Raw genomic sequence first — 21,658 nt, 5'->3', positions numbered from 1 at the left:
TTGATTACTTAATACGTCATTCTCACCTTTAATTAATTTTTATTGAATTTAATATCATTTTCCCTGAATTTTAAAAATAACCCCCAAGAACGGGATTCGTACCCGCCATCTCTTACAAAGGAGCCTGAGTTTTTACCACAAAGCTCTTGAATCTTGTTATTTGATACCCTCTTTGTCCATTTAATTTTGTGCAGAGGAAACCGCCATGATGTCACTAGGCTGAAGGATTGCGCATGCGCGAACCTGCTTGACATGAAAACTGCGTCACATATTTGTTTTTTCAGGATGGCGAACGAATACAATCTTGATGACCAATCAGATTCTTCTTAATAATATCCTTTTTGTAGCCACTAATGAGCATGTTTATTTCTTGAAACGGACAAGAATTTTTTCCCACAGTTTAATTTTCTTATTATGATATTTTAATTGTTTTCCTTTTTCTTCTCATTTTTACTAAATTAATTTATTCATTTTTCATTCATTTTTTTCCCTTTTCCAATCATAAATTTTATTTTTAACTTTCGCAAATTGACTTTTTTTTCTACAAAAGTGAATTTGCAATTTCTTTTTACTTTTTATTTTGCCATTTTTTTTTTTTTTTTTTTTTTTTCTAAATTTATTTCTTTTTGTACTCTATTTTTTTTTTAATGTTTAACTTTCTTTTTGGTTTTACACATGTAATATTTATTTTTATGAATTTAATTTTTCCTTTTCACTTTTTTATTTTGCAAACGCTTTTTTCTAAATTTATTCCTTTTCGTATCTTTACTTTACTTTTTTTTGTTTAAACTAATTTTCTTTTTTACAAAAGTAATATTTATTTTTACGAATTTAATTTTTCCTTTTCGCTTTTTATTTTAATAAAATAAGTTGTTACTACATTTTTAGCTTTATTTTTTTTACAAAAGTAATATTTATTTTCATAAGTTTAATTTTTTTTTAAGTTTTTTGTTTACACAAATGTAGTTTTTTTTTTTTTTTTTTTTTTTTTGTTGCATTTTTATTTTACCCTTAACTTTTCCCTCCTTGTTTTAAATACAACATGATGTCACATCCCCATTTCTCCAAAAGTAAACTTACATACGAAATTTTAAGCTAGAATTTACCTGCATATAACTTCACTCTGCAGGCTTTCATGGATAATATTTTCTGTAACTTTAAACCAACACGCAAAATGTTAATTTCTATATAGTTTAACTGGAATTTCTTACTTTTTATACTACTAAGTTGGAGATACTCAGAACTTTCTCTTCTAATGTATTGTACTAACTATTAATGACTGTATTGACTTTTAGGCTAACTATACAAAACTTTTCGGATTCTCTTTTATACGTCTTTCCTTTATTCAAAGAATTCACCAAACTATGTCTGACAAATGTAAATTTTACACTTTCTATTTACGCATTTACCCTTGCAATTTAACTTATAAAACATATTTCTGTATTTCTGATTCCTTTTCCCCAAAAATTAAATACAGACTTACATGAATTTCGTTATTGCAAGACTTACTGACTTTGAACAAATCTTATAAGGAGTAATAAATTGTCATGGTATGAAGTCCACTCAAACCAATGCATGGGGCATTTCTACACAGTTTAGTTCAGATACGTACAAACAGTACCTCATTTCTTATTAAATTACTCTACCGAAATTTATACGTGTATATTCAGAACACTCTTTTTTATTCAGTAGTAAGATTCATTTATACAACTAATACAAATTTTGTTAACTCTTTGAAGTATTTTACAAAATTATCTTGGATTTTCTTGCACACATCCTACTTAAATCACCAAACGTACACTGAATATTGATTTTCCTTCATGTGAAAACGTCACTGGGATTCGTAATATTATTCCACCATTTACCGCAGAACTTCATAAACACTACTATATTTGAACTTATCACAGCCTTACTCTCTTAACAAGGTACAGGAGATCGAATTAATTTTAACTACAGAGAAGAATATTGACATTGTAACGTATTATTTTAAATTTGAATTATAATCACATTTGCGAAGGAGAACTTAAGTTATTCACATGGAATTAATATTCAGCCATGGAATTGAAACTTCCTTCGTTCTTTTTCCCAACTTGGAATATAAAAATTTCTTAACTTGGAATATTTTTTTCAACAACTAAATATAATCATTACTTTTGCCGAGTCTCAGAGCTTTTTAACGTATTCATTGTAACTTAACTGAAAGATACCCATATTTCACACTGACAATAATTTATTTAGCACTGAATTCTTACAGCCTTTTGAAAACGAAATTTAATTTATCATACCTGACAAATAACTGCTACTTAGTTATGATACATTACAAGAAAAACTGAGCAGAGTTTCAAATAATGATCCAACATAGTAATTCGAATTCTATTCACATATTATCCTCAAGCATATTACTATGAATGTGTAGCTGTAGGTGCTAATTAATATTTCCGAAGCATTCAAAACACCTCTTCAATTTCCAGATTCAAATTCTATCGAATATCTTTAGCAAGAAATGAAACATAAAGTTCACGAATAAAAAACAAGAATTAAATTACAAATTCAAACAACAGGAGAAAAATTTTGCTAGAAAGAACAGAATTCTTACCCAAATGATCAAGTCATTCTTTAAACAGTTAATAATAACTGAAAAAATATTAGAAAAAAATTTGAAGTTTACATATATGTAAGTGTCCAAAAATATCCGTGAGATTTTTTTTTTTTTCGCCAAAAAGAAAAAAAAATCCCCCCCCCAAAGTATTTAATGTAAAAAGAACACCGAGTAAAAGCATATCTCAAACAAAATCATGCTTTAGTTTAACATATTAAAAAAATTTTATTATATTTTTTCAAAATCAAATGTTACCAATTATTTAGTGAGACATTGTAGTTTTTATTATTTTGCTATTTGCACAGAATTCTTTAATCCGACTTAATGTAAATATAAAAATATAAATTAAGTAAACATAAACATAATATATAATCCGATAAGCTTACTAGTTCTCGCTCACCATCTCCTTTTTTTTTTTTTTTTTTTTTTTTAAATTTATTTGATCGAGTAAGTATCCAATCACTTTTGTAACATTATTTTTCCGACTTAAAAGCGAAGATTTTAATTTATTCATTCTATATTTTATTTTGTTTCTATTATAACTCTAGATTATATTATATAGTCTATATTTTTGGAAATAATTGAAGAATTTTAGATAAACGTAGATGTGAATGAATATATATATTTTTGAGTCGCAATTTAAAATTTTTGACATGTTCGCGAATAAGAAGTGCCCAACTGCTGACTCACCATTATTTTAATAGGAATTTTAAAAAAAAAGTGCCCTTTTAAAATGACATCTTAATTTCTATTCCTTACAGAACTATATGTAAAATTTAAGTGTAATTTAAAATTTTTTGAAAGTACAATTTAATCAGTCATTAAACACAGAAAATATTTAAGTTTAAACAAATTTAGAATATGTTTCGCGTGGCCCGGTGGCGCAACGGTAGCGGGTCTGACTCCAGATCAGAAGGTTGCGTGTTCAAATCACGTCCGGGTCAGGTGCTGGATGTAACTTTTTGAATCCCCCCAGTGATCAATGAATGAGTTATCAAATCGTATTCGCGAAATTATTCCATTCTTGTTTCCTTAATTCAGCTTTATCACTTTCTTTAATTCAGCTTTTAATGAAATCATTTATTTGACAATTTATACTCCATTTCACTCTAAATATATTTAATTTTTCAGGACAACTGAACATTGAAAGCTATATTATACTTACAGGCATTGTCTCGTTACAATACAAAATTATCTATCAATACCTTGATTTTATGCTCTTTTAATATTCTTACAATTAGCTCTCCCTATATTTTGTTCAAATTTTCAAACATTAATAAAATACTTTTTATTCATCCATTCAAGTTCAAATACATTTTTTAAACTTGTAGTGAATGACATAAAATGTTAATACAGTTTATTTGCATATTAAATATTTTAAAAATTTTTAACAATTTTTAGTCCAAAGGGGCTTTGTCCCTGAAGGTCTATTGTTTTCGTTTTGCGATTTTGCGTTGAATCACTATAAACGTTCGTTTTACTTTTCAAACTGTTGCCATCAAATGTTAGAGTCCTGCATTATATTTGAAGAAATTAAATAATGAAAAATCTGCATAGACGTATGTATATTTCTCGAATTATGATAAAACAACGGTACATAGAGCCATCGAATTTTGAATGACGTAATCCTACTGCGAATATGGGCATGTGGAAGCACAAATTTGAAATTTGGAATTTGTTTTATTATCGATTTCATAGTTTGTAAAGCTTTAACGAATTTTTGAGTAACAAAGTCAACGATTTAAAAGCGAGTAATGGCAATACTCTACGGGGGAAACCTTTATATCTCTAGCACGTTGAAGTGTGTATCGGAAATTCTAAAGATATGCTCAATTCAAAACTATTTTGCGATATTGCTCTTGAACTGAATTTTATGGTTTAAGTGCGAAGAACATGATATTTAATAAATAAAGGCAACCCACAAAACATTAAAAAAATACCCCTTTGGATTTAATTTAAAAACCGAAACCTCTCAGATTTTTTTTAATTTATTAATTTATTATTATTATTATTATTATTATTATTATTATTATTATTATTATTATTATTGTATTTTTAAAATTTTTCTTTGTTGACCTAAATAGGAAATGATTTTAAAATTTCTTTTGTTTAATTAATTAATTTTCAATCGTTAGAAAATGCTTTTTATTCATCCACTCAAGTTCAAATACATTTTTTGAATATGTAGTGGATGACACTTGATGTTAATACAGTTTTTTCACATATTTAAAAAAAAATATTTTTTTGTATTTTAAAATTTTTTTTGCATCTTTAAAATTTTTCTTTGTTGACCTAAGTAAGAATTCACTTTAAAATGTATTTATTTATTTAATTCATTTTCAATGGTTAATAAAATACTTTTTATTCATCCACTCAAGTTCAAATGCATTCTGTTAAACTTGTAGTGGATGACACTTGATTTAAAATTTTAATATAATTTTATTTTTTTGCATTTTTTATTTTATTTTATATTTTATTTTATTTTATTTGTTGTTGACCTAAGTAGGAATTGACTTTAAAAAAGAAAATTTTACATTACTTGTTCGTTTCCAACTTCCTTTAGAATATGTTCATGATATGTTGGATCTCTTTCATTATCAATGAAAATTAAATTACATATGCTGCTGCAAGCATCAAGTCCGATAAGGACAGGTTCGCTACCATGCTTTTTTTTTAGGTATCAAATTCTTCAGAAATACAGTTCACTTTTTTTTTACCACACCTTATGAGCAACCTTATGAGCAAAAACTTATTAACTATGTTGTCATCTACAAAAATGAGTAGATTTCACTGTGATAAAGTTTTCTTTATTGTCGACTTTTAAATAAAAACCTGAGTTGTTTGTTTATTTTTCTAATTTGAGAAAAACGTATTCTCGCTCATAGATTCGGACTGATATATCAATTCTTATGCCTGTTTTAGGATAAATTCGTGCGTTAAATCTTTCTGAAATTCTGCAGAAGTTTTACAGCACTTAAATAAATGCAGATCTCTTTTAATTCTTTCTTTTTAAAAAAAGAAAGCTAGTCTTGCAAAGTTAAGTTTGACAGATAATCGCCTCTTTTCTTATTCAGAATTAGATGTCCCTTTGCCTTAAAATTTAAACTAAAAAAAATAATAATTAGTAGAAAATGACACATTTATATTTTAGCAATTTTCCTAGTTGATTTGTCATTTATGAAATGAAAAATAGTTTTCTAAATTCATTTAACAAGTGTTTATGGTACAATACACAGCTTGAACTAACTTGCGATTTATTTGGGTAACAAATTTTCAGATGTAAACGTCAAATGAAATTTAAACTATTGCTATAATTTCAAAATAAAAATATACAACAAAGACATTTTTAAACCCTATTTTCTCTAGGAAAAAATTAATATTTAACGCCCTCATATGATATGCTAACAATTGTGCTGCAGGAAAACTCGAAAAAAGTACACTACTCCTGACTCGGACGCGATTTGAGCACGCAGCCTTCTGATCTGGAGTCAGACGCGCTACCATTGCGCCACCGAGCCTACGAACATCGTTATTTTAGAAATTAAAACATTTAAGGAATTTTAGACAGCTTCTTTTTCAGTGATCCAAGACTTCTGTAGACTTTTTCTCCCACAAAGCTAACAAAATTTTTTAAACATATTTGTTTTGAAAAAAATTTATTAAAAATGTTTTGGTTAAAAAAAAAAAAAAAAAAAAAAAGAATTTATTAAAATTCTTTGAAAATGAACTCACATAAGAATGTTGTGTTTTTTCTATTCCTAGGCAAGAAGTACTTTTAGTAGAGGTTCCGAAGAAAAGCTGTTTCCCAAGTTTTCGTCCGACTCACTACATATATATTCGATAGGATTTAAAATTTCACAGGGGAATGGTGTATACACCTGAATATCTGGGCCAAAGGCCCTACCCTTATCGAACAAAATTAAAAAAATTACTAATTATGTGAGCATTAACACGAAGAAAATTTTTAAATAATTAAAAAAAGGGGGCAATTGAGCTATATGAAGAGATTTAAGTAACAAGTTACTTAATAAATTTTGTCACAAATAACTTTGAGGTATGTCGTTATATTATAATAAAAAGGTAATAAAGTTAAGCACGATATTAAGATTAACTTATTAATAACAAGTTAATATAAAATAATAATTTAAAAGGTGCAGTGAAACAGAGTCGACTAATGGGGGAGCAAGATTTTCGAGCCGGTGACAAATATCTTGAAAGGGAGACATACAGCAATTGGAAGAATAAACAAGAAGTAGGTGTAACACCTTCCGTTAAAAATTTAAAAGGGGTAAAGAATAAAAATGCAAGTAAATAATGGATAAGTTTAAGCAATTTGAAATATTAAATTGACAGTGGTCCTGTCAAACAAAATACACAGTTACAAAATATTAAAACAATACGCATAGTTTCAATATATAATAAAAGTGATGGATAATAATAATGCAACAGTAAGTACACATCAATCAGTATTTACATTAAGTATGGCCATAGGGCGTTTGCAGTTATCAGGATGAATAATGTCTTAATTACATATTTCAATGGCAGGGTTTTGAATGTTTTTTTGGCTTTCGAAAAAAATCCTTGCTAATGATAGTATTAAGCTGTTCCCTTTTGAGCTCAGAATGGATACGATTATTACAAATATACCATGGTGAGTTTGAAATTTGACGTAATATACAATTTTGAGATCTTTGGAGGCTCTTTCTGTCTGCACGTTATCATGATAACGTGAAGTCTATAGCGCTTATCAAGGATCTTCCTTCACTTCTGTATGTACTGTCAAACTTGGAATAGCAACAACAACCTTAAGATAATACATTCTTTCGCGTATGATTATCAGAGTTTTAGAAATTTTCCATTACTCTATCATGATAAGTGGAAGATTCTTCTTATGCATATATGTAATATCGAGGTTCAGAATAACAACATTAGGACACTAATAACTCTTTTCCACTATCCTATCATGATTATTTTTACACATATGACGCCAGAAAGACTGGCTTCACAAACAAGACATGACAAGAATTATTACGATAAGTGTTGATGAAATCATTTCGTTAGTGTATTTTTTAGATAATTTTTGCTATTTAAGAATGCGTATTTCTATATCATTCAGAATTGTCGTTAGATTCAAAAGCGAATATGAGGAATATATGTGATACAGAGTTAAATGTGGAATTATACGAAGAATTTTATTCACGAAATGAAGCTGATATTTTGCTAGATGAACTATCAAATTATGATTTTAAAAATATTAGTTTTGAAATTAATGGGACTCAGTATGTTCCACGAAGAAAAGTACTCGGTTTTGGTGATGAAGGACTTAGTTACGAATTCTCTGGAACGAGCATTTGTGCAGAACCATGGACTCAAACTCTTCTAAATGTAAAAGATTATGTTGAAACGATAACTGGCAAAAAATATAATTTTGCTTTATTGAACTATTATCCTGACGGAGTGGCGAAAATTTCAACGCATAAAGACAATGAAACTTGTCTCGAACCTGAAAGTGATATACCTATCATCAGTTTAGGTGCAAAACGTCAAATGGTATTTACCAGGCGAAATTTCACATCTCGAAGCGTGGACTTAACTCATGGAACTCTCCTTGTAATGAAACCCCCAACGAATCAATTTTGGATGCATGGAATACCCTCTCAACCTGACGTTAAAGATCCTAGAATTAGTATCACATTCCGAAACATAAAAATTTCGAAAATTAAAAAACGACGCTTGGAAGATAATGAGGATGAACTTCCAGAGGATGATTGGTTTTCCCACTATACGAAATCTGTTCCTGAAAATATCTTCATGCCGAATAATCGAGAACAGAAAAAAGAAAGTTCGAAGTTGATTGCACAGTGGACTCTTGGTTGGGGATATTTTGTGTCCATAAATCAGTTTGAAAACAGAATGAACATTCATCTACGTGAATGTGTGGAACAAAGTAAAATATTATACCCTACTACACGCGGTGTTGTTATAACTCCTGCAACATGGCAAGAATTTTCCTCAAAAATATATGAATTTAATCTTCTCTATACGAGTGCCAGCATCATTTGCAATAATGAGTTGATAGTTTTCAACAAAGAAGGTGAGTGTATTTTTCAACAAGTTTTTAAACAAGATGAAAATTCTTTTAAACTAAAACCTACATACCTAAAAGTAAACTGTGATATTTTAAAAAAATTGAAAGAAATTATTCCTGATGTATCTAATACTTTATATAAAAGTATTTTTGAAATTATTTTACCGTTGCAAATCAAATGTAAAAACAATTGTTCGGATATGGTAAGTGATGATGATGAACTTTTTAAAGAACTCATAAACTCTATCAAAACTGAATTAAATTCAGTGATTAAAAAACTATTTAAATGCGAAGGTTGCATTGTAAATCATCCTTCACAAACAAGACATGATTGCATTATAATAAGTGTTGATAATAGAATTAAATATATTGGTGAAGATATATTTTTATGTATTAATTTTAAAAATATAAGAGATTCTTTAAGGCAGAAAAAAAATTTTCATTTATTTTGTGATAGGTTTTTTGAATTGAAATGTTATGAAGATTATAAAAATGCATTAATATAAGTACAGCTATTCTATTTAAATTTCTGTGTTTGTTTGATGTTCTGACTATGTTTTTTTTCCTTATGTTTTTTTTAATAGAAATATATTGAAATTTTAGTTTTAATTTTAAAGCAAACATGTATATCAAATGTCAGTAAATGGATATTGCTGTTAATTTTATGTTAATTAATGTAAGAAAATTCTAAGTATATTTTATGTGTAATACAGAAACTTGTTCTTTGGAAATAAATAAATGTATTTAATAGAAAAGCTTCTTGGTGAAATGAATGTATTTTTATTTTTTATAACAATTTTTTTAAGTATTGTATGTTTACAGTGCAGTATATGCTTCAAGTGATTCACTCGTGTTGAAAATTTAAGAGTTTATGAAGCGATTATTCGCTGAACTTATGTGATATATTTGTAAGGTTTCTTGAATACGAGTAATCTGAAGAGATATTTGAAATCTCATGAAAGAAACATCAGATGTAGTGTATGTCCTAAGAAATTTAAGTTTATAGTTTGAAAAGTCGCGAAGCTTCTCGTCTTAGAATTTTGTAGTGAATAATCACAAGTTCTTTTCATGTAAAAAGGATATGAAAACTTATAAAGTTACTTTTAAGAGTAAATCATGATAAAAAATATTTAGTGAGCATAAGAATTTAAAACAATATGAATCTTTACATCGTATTGAATGTTCGGACATTTTTTCAAGTAAAACAGAATTTGAAGAAAATCTCACGAACCTTTTTTTTTTTTTTTTTTTTTTTTTAATTTTGCTGGTGTCAAAAGAAACAGAAATATGCTGATGATGATGTTTTGAAACAGCATGATACTTCTCTTCTTATAAATTGCATCCATTGTTTACAAGTGTTTAAAAGAAAAAGTGATCTCTTATACCACATTCGAATGCGAAATGGTTTGATACGAATCTTACAAAAACGAAGAAACGTTGACATCGTTAATACATGCAAGTCTTCTAAAATCGCAAGTCTTAATAGTATGTTCGCAATTGAATCGATTTGCTAGAACATAGAAAATGATCATGTCTTAGATGTACTTCTTGAATATATAAAATTGTAGTTAGTAGGGAAAAAATGAGTTATGATGTAGTTTTACACTGAGTTATGATATCGGTGTTTGAAATGGTAATCAATAGTTACATTTAAAATGTGTCGTAAGTGTGAAAATGCAGAAATAAAAGAGCTTTGGCGAATTTAATAAACGTGGTTCAATGTGGTTGATGGAAAAATTTGTTCCATGTGAATTAAATAGTGTAAGATATGAACCTCTTTCTCTCAATAGTTAATTATTCAATTGTAAGACAATTAAACTTTAAATATATATGCATATAGTACATGTAATGATTAATATTACATTGATTAATGTAAATAACTGATGATATGTGTATTAACATGGTGAATGTTCGCTTTTATGAAGTTCTAAGCATTACTTTAAATACCATTCATAAAACTTTTATCTCATATATACAAACATGAAAATATCTATTGAGTTTTCGTTTATTCTTTGGAATGTATGAAAGTTTAAATATTTTTTTAATTTAATGTAGATTGGAGTAAAATATCTGTATCTTTCTTCATTTCAATCGGTAATATCTGTATGCTGGTAAAGGTACGTATGTTCGTAAGAATTATACTGTGTCACATTTTTGACAATCTTCTTTCATTCATATTAGCTAATAAGAGAATTATTGAAGTTAGTAAAGTAATGAAAATCAACGTTATTGAAAGAAAACTCTAAAAGCATTTACATTTCCAGAAATATATCAAAGTTTCTTTTCTTAAAAACAGCAGGTGTATCGTAGTTTTTATTTCTATTTCATTAAAAGCTGAACTTGTAAAATAAAAATTTTCTATTAGTGTAAGGTAAACAAAAAGAAAATCAAGAGACAATCCGTATCATGAATGAAATTCAAGTCTTACATCAGATTAAAAAGAAATATTCTGAATCTAAATGTTTATGCCTATTTAGCACAAAATGCGTTTATTTGTGTTATAAATTTAACTAAAACCATTCTTATAACAGTATGTTGCCTTTAAACTGGGTAAAAGTGTTAAGTATATTTTCTGATGGTATTGATATACTTGTCAAAGAAGTTCTAGAAACCTCAAATGTCGAAAGAGCATATGATAAGAATCTCCTTTCCTATCGCTACGTCAGTTACAGGTTAAGGGGTGGCTTGAATGGATAAAGGTAATGTTTGTGCAAAAATATAGTAGTTCTATTTTGAAATGAGAAATAATTCGCTTTTTGTCAATTAAGGAAACTTGTGGTATTATTAAACAGAATGTCAGTGAAAGACATTGCGTTTGCATAGTGAATTATGAAGGTACTGAAAGGTAGTAAAGAAGGTGAATGAAAGAATTAATTTGAACAAATAAGGTAAGGCTATCATTAAAAGAAAAAACTGTTTAAAAGATGTATGTTAGAATTAAAAGTAAGATGTTAAAATTTAAAAAGATGTAACAGAGTAAAACCAAAGAATACTGGTAATTCCCATCTGGAAAACAGTAATTTGAGTACGATATTGAAAAAGTTGGTTTTAAGAATTTCTTTATGCATGTGATGCAAAACAATTGCTAGTTTATCATGAGTGCTGACATAGATGCAATTAGTGCAGGAAAAATAGTAAAATTAGTATAGTTAGTGTCTCTAAAACATGAAAAAATAATAGTGTGAGCAGTGTAAATTCATTTGAAGTACTGAAATATGACATAGACTAAATATCAGAAAATGTAAGAAATATTTTGGTATGTGTGGATGAAACACTGAACGTGGTTGTAAAATTAGAAATGAAAATTATCAACACACTTAAAGGTAATCGGGATTTAAAACTAAACATGATGTTAGAAACTTTGAAGACCATAAAACTATGAGACCATAAAATTTCTGAGTAAAACCTGTAGATGATCTATTATGATCGAGGAATAAAACAAGTATTTTAAAAATTGCAAGGAAATATTTGAATATGGAGTAAATGAAAACAATCCATATCGTTAAAATGAATAAAAAGGGATAAAATGTTGGAATTACGGGTGATGAGACAGAAATAAAAACATTATAAATAAGTTAAGCTAGAATTAAGAAATATAAACACAGAAGGGAAATCATGAACGTAAGAAAAGCAATTAACAGTTATAGACTTAAGTTTTTTTAAAAAAATATTCGATAATGTAAGGACGATATTGTTAAACACGTGAAAGAAATTAGAAATTCTGTAGAAAATTTAGTAAAAGAACTAAGATCATGAAAAATAAACGTTTCTTTTTAAATACAATTTCATACCACTAAGTTAAAGTGTGTATAGAATACTAGAATGGTTTAAAAAAAGTAAATGAAGTTAAAATTCAGAATATATTGAACATTATAACGTTAAAAAAAGTGTGAAATTGCATCTAAAATTAAGTAATGTAACAAATAACAGCACGTGCGGAAACGTTTGTGAAATATAACGTATAAGTTAAAAATCAGGTATTCTGAAATTTATGAAAGGTATGAAAAAAAATAGTATGTGGTAATTAAATAAAATATTACAAATTAGAAACGTTAAGTATTAAAAAAATATGACAGTAAATGAATATGTTATTATGAAACAGAAAACCTGAGAAATAAGTTAAAGTTTCATGAAAAACTAGAAAGGATAAAAGTATCAGAATAAATTGATGAGTCGATTCCAATTCCATTTTCTTAAATAGGCTTTTTTACCTGAATCTGAATGTATCACATCAGCTTAGTGGTTAAAATCTTCAAACTACTGAGCTGGTGAGATATTTTGTTTGAGAGTTCAATTCTATATTTTGAATAATATAATTTTTTTTTTTTTAAAAAAAAAAAAGAAATTTCTAAAATAAATTAGTTTCTTTTTTCGTCCGTAGAGGACGCCATGAGCAATTCCTAAACAGATTATTTTCATTTTTCATCCCTAGAGGACGCCATGACCCCGTTGCCAATTTAAAAAAACTAACTTTAAATGAAAAGCAGGAGGTCTACAACTCAATCAGCAATCTACCAACACCTCAACTCCACTCGAAACCACGCCTACTAGTGTGGTGACGTTGCCTTTGGCCCCGCCCTCTGTGTGGCGTCATTGACCACGCCCACACCCCACACCGCGTGCAGGTGAACCCGTATTTTTATACTACTTCCGTTTTGTAAAAGTATGCCCATACTGGGCAATCTGTCCTACTTGCAATCTGTCCGATTTGCAAGAATACGCCCATACTGGGCAGGCATAACAGAGCACAGGACGCAGTACGGATTTGTAAATGAGTAACTTGTTGTCTATAGATAGAACGCTGTTTCGAGCAATTAAAGGGAATAGCGTTGCTTTACGAGCTCAAAACTTCTATAAGAGAGATGTTATGTGTGGGGTCCATGTGAGAAAACTACTGAGGATCACCTCGAAACAAGGGACCTTCTTAGCCCAGGGTATAGATGCTCCGTAGAAATGCAAGTTTTTATCAATTTTCACGGATTTTAAAGGCCGGAGAATATAGCAATTTCAGGAGATTCGTGTAATAACGAGAAGCAAACATTTAGGGCTGTACGTTTAAACATCATTATAATGATAGAACTTAAATGTACTTCTCATTCCAAGTTTTTTTTTTCACATGCTTTTAGGTTTTTATTAAGAATATTTATACATTTATGTTCATCCATACTTCTTTCTGCAGAAATTATATTTCTCATCCCAAAGGCAGTGAAACGACTCCAAATCGCTGATGCCTCCAACCTCATGCTCAACAGTATTTTTCGGATTCAATTTTTTATTCACCTTTCACCATACAGCAATTCATTTATCAGACTTAAATAAATTAAACTGTGACTCGCTTGAAAATATAACATTGTTCTAATATGATAAATGTTTCCTTACCATAGATTTTGACGAACGCCAGGCATGTTTTCTTTTCTTATTGACGAAGAATTCCTTCTTTCTGATCGCCCATTGCATACGTGTGCTCTAATGATTCTTCCAACAGTTTTAACATTAACTATTGTGGCGATACTAAAGGAACTTGTTTTTGTTACTCACCAACCGCGTGCCCGCATCTCTAACCTAACCGTGAAGCACTAAATAATAACATCAATTATTTAGTGCTTCACGAGCATTGCAACTGCATTCCTGGATCATTTTATTTCCATCTGTGTTTATTTATATGTATTACGGAACTGGCTACTAGTGATCTCCCAACCGCTGATGACAAGCAAATGGCTCACATTGCTATAAAACCTGCCCCATTTTGCCGTAATGATCCCAATCTTTGGGTTTTTTTTTTTTTTTTTTTTTCAATTAGACGCCCAATTCAAGCTTGGAGGTATAACACGTGATGACACGAAATTTTATACCACAATTTCTGCCCTCGACACCGAAATTCTACAGTCAATCTGTGAGTTCTGAGACTGAACCACCCTCGGTTACCCTTGGTTCTGAAACCACCCTCGGTTAACAAATATGAGGTGTTGAAAAATAAATTAATTTTAGTGTATGAGGAGTCTGAAAATACCAAACTAAAGCAACTGTTGAAGAATTTGCTACTGAGTGATATGCACCCATCCCAGTTATTGTCAAAAATGCAGGAACTTGCAGGTGACAAATTTAAATTGTATGTTTTACAATCATTGTAGCTCAACTGTCTCCCGAGCAATATCCAGGCTAGTCTTGCTATTATTAACGAAAATCTACCCCAATTGGCTCAAATGGCAGAGGAAATTCATGATGTTCTCCAGCCACAAGCAATTAATCAAGTTCAGCATCTCAGTGTTGGTATTTCATCCCTCCAGCAACAAATCCAGGAATTATCATTGCAGGTTGCAGCTTTTCAGACACGATCTCAGTATCACTCGCGCGGCAGATCAAGGTCAAGGAACCAACATAATAGGAACTTCCAACCATAGAGCTGTAATGTACTAGAGAGAGAAACGGCAACCCTGAAGGGGAACAGGAATACGAACCACGTGACATTTGGTACATTTCCCAGATCGTATTTCCCGCGAATCTTCCTTACCATTACAGTTCTATGGAGAATTTGTGAGAAGCAAGTGTTTTGCGTGTAAGCGCATTGTTTCAGACTTCAAAAATGATACTTTCGTGCTCCGCATATGGATGTAATTCCAGATATGTGAAAGATGGAGGAGTAACATTTCACAACTGAGCTTTTTCTAATGTTTTAAAACCTAATTTTATAAAATGTAGAGGTTTTTTTATCCACTCTACTTGCCTTTTTCTAATAAAAAATAGATTTTCTAATTTTATATAATATATGCATACTTGAAATAACATTTAAATAAAAGTATCTTAATATATATGTATGTTTCTAATAACTGTTTTCTGAAAAAAATGTTAAAATTTTAGTAATACAATATAATTTTAATTAGTCTAGTATTCTGCTTTGGCGACATTTTTTATACGCCAACAGACTGTTTTGAATGCGTTTGTTTATATATTCTTTGCGTTTGCTCATGCGGACATGTGCGAAGTAGTAATGTATGTATTTAATACTTGGTAATGTTGATGTAACACTGTGTAAGAACTGCATAAAATTATGTTTTTTTAGGGGGGACATGAATGACTTTATTTATATCCTTTTCTTGCATCCAAATATAACAAATTTGTTTACCTTCAATCACGTATTTTCTTTCTTATATCATGTTTCTGGCATTTATTCAGATATTAATAATTTGTTAAGTATTAAGAAAATAGCAATTATATAGCAATTAAATTTCAAAACTTTAATAGTTTTAAGTTTCTTTTTAAAAATAATGAACATTATTTAAATTTTACCTTCTAAAATTATATAAAATAAGTGCGACTACATTGTGCAACGTGCATAATATATATATATATATATAATATATATATAATATATATATATTTGCTAGTAAAAGGAAGTCTTAATTTACCAACTTTTTGTTTCATAATTTAATTATTTACCACTCTCTCTCTTCCTTTTAACTTATATCTGCTATATTGACATTCATTTTTAGTTCATTTTATTTAATATCTTTCTCACTTTGATTTGCCTACTCTGTAGTTCTCTGTAATACACCGTATTAACACTCAATTTCCTTTTTGTACTATTTTCTGTTTTCACTCATTCTTCTTATGTTATCTATTTTTTTTATTTTTTATTCTGTCCTGAGTACTAAAAAGCCTTCTTTTTTATTTATTTATTTTACTTATTTATTTTTTAGTTTGCTATTAGTTTATTATTTATTATTTAGTTTATTATTTAGTTATTAGTTTATTATTTAGTTTGTTCTCTCCAGTTTTTTTAATTTTATTTTAAATTTGGTAGACACCGATGGACATATTGCAAAATATTATTCTACAGCATGAAAATTATTTAAATTTTAAAAATTAAAATTTAAAATAAAGTTAAATTTTAAAATAAAGTGTTCAATTTTAGGGAAATTATTAATTTTGGCTGGTGTTTATCGATCTAATAACCTCTTCTGCAAATTCAACGGCAGCTTCTGCGAAATGACGTCTTTCCAAGTTCGCATTTCGAACTGAGAGAAAAGAGAGAAAAAAATCGCCAGCCATGGCGATAGTACGCCAAAGTCTGGATTCAGTTCCATTTCATGCCCAAACTCCTGCAGCTCATTCCTGTGCCACTTTTTCACCCGGTTTTGAATGGCGATGCTCCGTCTAGTATATAACAGGTCTATGCTTCCAACGCCCGCAGTCCAGTGAGCAAAGAGAAATTTGTTTCTATCACTCGCGATATGGTGATAAAGGCCGTAAGCCCCCATGCAGATTCCAACAAACTTCTTTATCCTGAGTGGGCCGTCACTCGAAGCTACGAGTGGCAGTGGACAGTGTATTAGTCGATTATTTGTAACTAATAAATTGGCAGGCAGGCACTTTCTTGTTGCTACAGGTGCGGCCATTTCAGTCGTACCTCTCTCTCTTCTTACCGAATCAAAACGTTCGGCAGGAAAATTAAACTTATTTTCAACTAATAGCTCAAAAATCGCAACATTTGGAGAGATATTAATGTCTTTAGACTTTGGTTTGCGTCGCAAATTTCAATGGCCATAGCTGCGGTTTCGAACCCAATAATTGGCGCTGACTTTCTGCAAAAATTTTCTCTTTGGTTGACATTAAAAATCGACGCTTACTCGACTCAATCACGCAATTGTCTGCTGTAGGTGGTATTGGAAATACCACTAATTTGGGAATTAAATTAATAGCCGGTAATTTTCCTTTCCACAAACTACTTGAGCCGTATCCTAATGTCATCCGTTCGGTAACCGGAAAACCAGCTGCTGACCACGGTATTGGGCATCACATAGAGACCACTGGACCACCAATCTTCGCTAAAGCAAGGGAGTTGCCTCTTGAGAAAGTAAGTGCCGCAAAAAAAGAATTTAAATGTATGCTTGAACAGGGAATTTGTCAGCCCTCAAAAAGCTCATCGGCCAGTCCACTGTACATGGTCTCCAAGAAAAGCGGCGACTGGCGTCCTTGTGGGGACTAGCGACGTCTTAACGCAGTTACTTTAAGTGACAAATATCCAGTTTCTCATATTCAGGACTGCATGCAAGTCTCGGAAGGCAAAAGTGTTTTTTCTACGTTAGATTTGACTCGAGCAATGTGACATCAGATCCCAGTAAATCCACTTGATATACCAAAAACTGTTGTCATACCTCCTTTTGTATTATTCGAATTTCCTGTTATGATTTTTGGGTTGTGTAATGCCGCACAAACGTTTCAGGGTTTCATAAATGAAGTCCTTCATGACTTAGATTTTTGTGTGCCATATTTCGATGATATTCTTGTAGCTTCGACAAACGAAAATGAGCACATCGAACACCTTCGTTTAGTTCTTGACCGATTTTAGTCCTACGATATAGTTGTCAATCCATCAAGATGTGTTTTCGGAAAAACCCAAGTGTCATTCCTTGGTCATCAGGTTTCCTCGGAGGGTGTTCGCCCGCTTAGTGAAAGAGTTACTGCTATCCAGAATTTCCCAGAACACAAAACTGTCCAAAGGTTGCGACGTTTTCTGGCCATGTTGAACTTTTATCGTCGCTTCCTCCTTCATGCCGCTGCAAAGCAGGCGCCTTTGCATACATATTTAATCGGCAGCAAAAGGAAAGATACGCGGCCAATTATTCGGTCGGCCGAATATCGCACAGCCTTTGCACAATGTAAGGAGGACCTAGCGTCGGCATCAACACTTAGCTATCCTTCTAACCACGTTAGCATTAATGATTGACGCGTCTAATTCAGCCATGGGTGGGGTTTTGCAAAAGCTTATAGACGGAGCATGAAAGCCACTGGCATTCTTCTGAAAAACGTTTTCTGCAGCACAATCAAAATATAGCACGAATGGTCGCGAACTTCTTAGTGCGTTAGAGGCAGGTAAACATTTTCGTCGTATAATGGAAGGTCGAGTGTTTTCTATCTATACCGACCACGAGCCTCTGATTTTCGCCTTCCAACAAGAGCCTGATAGGACCTCCCTCAGGCAAATGCGTCACCTCGATTACTCGATTACATCAGTTTACAATTGATATTAGGCTTGATGAAGGCTCTCAAAATACGGTCGCTGATTGCTCTGTCCAGAATTGAAGAGGTTCAGTTGCCTTCAACAACAGATTTCTCCGCCATTGCAGAGTGTCAGAATTAAGATTTAGAATTACAAAATCTTTTGTCTGACATAGCTTCACATGAACTTCATTTATTACCTATGCAGCTGAACCAAATCTTTCACTGTACTGCGATGTTTGGAACAATGTAGTGCGGCCATATATTCAACTGAAATTTCGACATGGTATTTTAGCAGTCTTTACAATTTATCCCATCCTGGCATCAGGGCTTCCCGCCTGTTAATTCAACAGCTTTTTGTATGGCCTGGCGTGTAGAAGGACATCGCTGTATGGGTTAGAGCATGTGCGGACTGTCAAAGGTAAAAAATCCATAGACACACTCGAACTCCATTGCAACACTTTGAGTTAGCATCTGCTCGCTTTAGCCATATACACATCGATTTGCTTGGACACTTACTTCATTCACAAAGTTATACATACCTCCTTACGTGTATCGACAGGCATACACGTTGGCCAGAGGCTATCCCTATTGTTGATATTTCAACTGACACAGTGTCCAAAACATTGAAGTATTATATAAGGTTATTAATACAAAATTAATGAAAAATATAATGAAAAAAGTAAGTAAAAACAATAAAGCAATTAAACGGCAGTGTTATCCTACATTATTTAGAATTAGGTTACATAAATAGTTATGCAGTTCAAAGAGTTGAGAGATGATTACAAATATTGCAGTATTCTGATTACCTGTGATCTTTTATACAGTGTAAGACATAATGAAATTACATTTTAAAAATTTGCCCCCTAGTTCTATGCCTCCAGAGAGCGCAAATGAAGCGTGTGCTCTGAGCACCACTGTAAAATGTTATTAAACATATTCAAGTTATCAGTGTCCCATCAGGTGCTTGAGACAGGCAGTTCTGTGAGCATCTCCAGGTCTTGCATGGTGAAACTGAGCTGTCATGGGACAAGAGCGACAAAGCGCTCTTGTCCCATGACATAATGACCATAATGATCAGGTCGTTAAACACAAATATTAAACATTAAACAAATCTAGGAGCTGCTTGGCACGCCCCGGTGGCTCGTCTGACTCCAGATCAGAAGGTTACGTGTTCAAATCACGTCCGGGTCAAGTACCGGTCTTAGCTTTTTGAATATTCCAGTGATCAATACGGTAGCATATCGTACTTAGAAAGACAGTACTTGATGGACTAAATTTTCGATCTCATTAAACGGTGCAATCATTTTCGCAATGGGTGAAATTATTCCCTTCTTGTTTCATTGATTCAGCTTTGTCGCATTCTTTAATTCAGCTTTTAATGATATTTTTAATTTTAGTATTTGTACCTCCATTTCCCTCTAAATACATTTAATTGAATCAATTCAGGGCAATCGTGCAAAACAGACAACTGAATATTCAAAGCGATATACTAACTATCACTGTCTTATAATAATACAAAATTATCTCTGATACCTCAATTTTACATTATTTGTTATTTTTCACTTTCAGGACAAATTCGCTGCCGAACTTTTCTTTAGGTATGAAATTCTTAAAAAACACTGTCCACTTTTTCTTCACCAGACAATAATTCGAACTTCTGAGCAAAAGATTATTATATTGTTTATATATAATCTTTTTTTTTTAATCTGAATCTTTTCCCTTGCCATCAGGCCTGGATTTCTAAGGATCATTACCTGTCGATTTCCATAGGGCCAAAGGCCTTTTGTGTTACTGGGGACACTAGTGGTATGTGTTCCTAGCAGTGGGCGGAAAATTTCCTTCTGCTGAGGCATACGATCATCGAATGATAAGCAGTTGTGTAGATATGGTAAAAGAATACATTTCTTGCTGAGGCATAATCAGGAGTCTTTGGCAATTATTGTGCAGTCGTTCAATTAATACGCATGGTATGGTGAAGGCAATTAAGTCGCGTGGCATTTACTGAAAATGGAAATTCGATCGAAAGCTGACTCAGGAAGGCAATTTGGGTATGAGTGCGCAATTTACACGTGGAAACTTGAAATAGTACGTTCCTTAGATAAAAGCAAAGTAAAAGTCCATAAAGCAAAGGCATAAATCCAAAGAGATTGAAAAATTCGTTAATGTGCGATCCTAATTAAAAGCCTAGCGATGCTGCATTCAAGCAAAAAATTATTAGGCTTGCCGTCATTCACAAACCTGAATTCATTTCACTATGATAAAGTTCTTTAAATAGCTGTAATAGCTGATTTCAATTGTTTATTTTTTTAATTGCGAAATTTTTTTATCCCTGCTATATTTTGGTATGGGACTTATCTAGCAAATGTTTTGCCAGTTTTAGGAGAAATTAATGTATTAAAACTTTTTTCAAATTTACCATAAAATTTTGCACCCCTTAAATATATGTAGTTTTTTTTTTTATTATTATTTATTTTATTTTATTTTATTTTATTTTATTTTTTATTTATTTATTTATTTATTTATTTATTTATTTGAGTTAAAAAAATGTGTTACTCCTGTAAAGTAAGCTTTCGTAGAAAATCGCTCCCTTATTAATTGCTTTACAGAATTAAACTAGGGTAAAAACTCTAAATTAGAAGAAAATGGCACATTTCAATTTTAGCTACTTTTCTAACCGATTTTCATTTATGAAATGAAAAATAGTTAGCTTTCTAACCTCTTTCAACAAGTACTAGTTACATTTATGGTACCATTCAGAACTCGGATTAAACTAGAATTTACTTGGATAACAATTTCAGACATAAAAGTCAAATTAAATTTATGCTATAATTTTAAAATAAATATGCAGATAACACACATTTTTTTAAACCCTAATTCCTCCAGGGAAAAAAAACTGTTCTGCTTTTGAGACCTCCTATAATATGCTAACAACTCGGCCATAGGGAAATTCGAAAAGAAAACAGAACATA

General features: G+C 30.9%; 2 non-coding genes across 2 annotated transcripts; one reads left to right on the top strand and one right to left on the bottom strand.

Moving 5' to 3' along the window:
- Positions 1-3,471: 3,471 nt before the first annotated feature.
- On the top strand, positions 3,472-3,543 carry TRNAW-CCA (transfer RNA tryptophan (anticodon CCA)). The gene has a single exon. It is a non-coding gene; the product is annotated as a tRNA-Trp (tRNA).
- Positions 3,544-6,045: 2,502 nt separating this feature from the next.
- On the bottom strand, positions 6,046-6,117 carry TRNAW-CCA (transfer RNA tryptophan (anticodon CCA)). The gene has a single exon. It is a non-coding gene; the product is annotated as a tRNA-Trp (tRNA).
- Positions 6,118-21,658: the final 15,541 nt, after the last annotated feature.

Source organism: Stegodyphus dumicola, chromosome 2, assembly GCF_044657685.1.
Source record: "Stegodyphus dumicola isolate Sdum_Otavi_A_Nest chromosome 2, ASM4465768v1".
Classification (NCBI taxonomy): Eukaryota; Metazoa; Arthropoda; class Arachnida; order Araneae; family Eresidae; genus Stegodyphus; species Stegodyphus dumicola.
The sequence above is the reverse complement of the archived record's forward strand: the minus strand, read 5'-3'. Positions and strand labels throughout refer to the sequence as shown.